This window comes from Arachis hypogaea, chromosome 9 (genome assembly GCF_003086295.3).
Source record: "Arachis hypogaea cultivar Tifrunner chromosome 9, arahy.Tifrunner.gnm2.J5K5, whole genome shotgun sequence".
NCBI classification, from domain to species: Eukaryota; Viridiplantae; Streptophyta; class Magnoliopsida; order Fabales; family Fabaceae; genus Arachis; species Arachis hypogaea.
In genome coordinates, this window is record NC_092044.1 from 54,423,884 (window position 1) to 54,426,031 (window position 2,148).

The window sequence follows — 2,148 nt, forward strand, 5'->3', positions numbered from 1 at the left end:
GGATAGCTACAGCCTGATTCTTCTACATTTGCTTGGTCAAATCAGCTAGTTGCTTAGCAATTATTTTATTTTGGGCCAAGATTACATCCATGTTGTTCAGCTCTACGACTCCTCTGTTGTTGCTTCCCTCGGAGGCATAGAAATACTCATTGTCAGCCACTGTTTCTATGACATCAATGGCTTCTTCAATGGTCTTCTTCTTGTTAAGGGAGCCTCCAGATGAATGGTCTACAACTTTCTCTGATTCATATGACAGCCCTTCATAAAAGATATGCAGTTGTACCCACTCATTGAACATCTCAGATGGACATTTCCTTGTCAAATCTTTGAATCTCTCCCAGGCTTCATATAAGGTTTCACCATTCTACTGTCTAAATGTCTGCACCTCAGTTCTTCGTCTATTCACTCTTTGCGGAGGATAGAACCTTGCCAAGAATCTATTCACCACATCCTCCCAAGTTGTGAGGCTTTCCTTTGGAAAAGATTCTAGCCACTTGGATGCTTTATCCCTTAGCAAGAAGAATGGGAATAGAAGCAATATGTAGGCATCAGGATGAACTCCATTTGATTTCACTGTATCATAGATCTTTAGGAATGTAGTGAGATGCTAATTTGGGTCTTCTTGGGCACTTCCTCTGAAAGAACAGTTGTTTTGGATGAGAGTGATGAGTAGAGGCTTCAATTCAAAGTTATTAGCATGGATGGTTAGCTTTTGAATGCTGCTCCTACAAGTCCCAGGATTGGGATTAATGTAGGAACCCAGCACTCTTCTCTCTTGTCTAGCAAGGTTAGCAGCACCTCCTCTGGCATGATTGTGCACTTCTCCTTCATGATGAGTTTCCATTTTATCCTCCATATCTATATCCAAGTCTTCCTCCTCTTCCTCTGCACCAATAGCCTTCTTTCCTCTTGATTCCCTCCTTAATCTAAGGAAGGTCCTCTTCGGTTCACTATCAAAAGAGGTTGAGGTTTCCCTTCTTCTACCTGTCATACAATGAACAAGTACAAGAGACAGCAAGTGTAGAGTCCACTAAAATGGAGTATAGTTAGCTTAGTTAGAGCAATTTATCAAATGGTTAGTGGGTTAGCTTGCTGGAAAGTAAGGAAATAAAGAAAAATAAAGAGAAATAACTAAAATTGCAGAAATTAAAATTGAACGGCTGAAATTGAAATTCATTTAACAAAAGAAAAGAAAAATGCTCAACCTAGTTATCCTCCAATTTAGTAATTGTCAATACAAAACCAATCCCCGACAACGACGCTATAAACTCGATATACGAAAACTTGTCTCTCAACAAGTTTTCTACCGGCAAGTGCACCGGATTATCGTCAAGTAAAAACTCACAATAGAGTGAGGTTGAATCCCACAGAGATTGGTTGGTTGATCAATGTTAATTGGAGAATTCTTCTAGTTGAGCAAAATTAGAAATTGAATTGAGGTTGCAGATTGTAAATTGGCAGGCAAATTTAAAGAGCAAGAAATTAAATAACAAAAGGAATGTAGGTGCAGAACTTAAATTGCAAGAAATTAAGAGGGAATGGGGATTAAGCATCAAATTAAAGAACATAATGTAAAGAGAATGGGTAGATCAGAAATGGGAAAGCTCATTCGGGTCAGTAGATGTTATAATTATCCGGATCAAATTCATTTTCATCTCTTCCTCAATCAATGCATTCATTGATCTCCTTGGCAATCTTAATTGATTAGATCCCAATTCCTTGGCAATCTAATCTATCTAAGCATGAACAACTGCCTAATTCCTTGATTTAAGTGCTCATGGGAAGAGATGAAGTATGGTCACTAATTATACCACACATATTCATAGATCAAAGTGTTCGTAGGATTACATGTCACGACATCCATCCAAACCCCAATCTAATCCAATGTGAGAAAGCATTTCTAGCATGATCTCCTCATTCCTCTTCCAAGATTCAGAGGAGATCCAATTATGAATAGCTTCTTTCCCAAGATAACTATCCAATTGGATGAAGACCGAAAGCTTTCTAGCAAAATCAAGAGAAAAGAAAGAAGAAGAAGAATGAAAACTAATATTGATCCATTGAATTACACAGAGCTCACTAACCCAATGAACAGGGGTTAGTTATTTATAGCTCTAAAAATGGAAAATAGAAATGAAAATTACATTG

General features: G+C 37.8%; 1 pseudogene; it reads left to right on the forward strand.

The window, feature by feature from the left end:
- The first annotated feature begins 300 nt into the window (after positions 1-300).
- LOC112713979 (small nucleolar RNA R71) lies at positions 301-397 on the forward strand (annotated as a pseudogene).
- Positions 398-2,148: the final 1,751 nt, after the last annotated feature.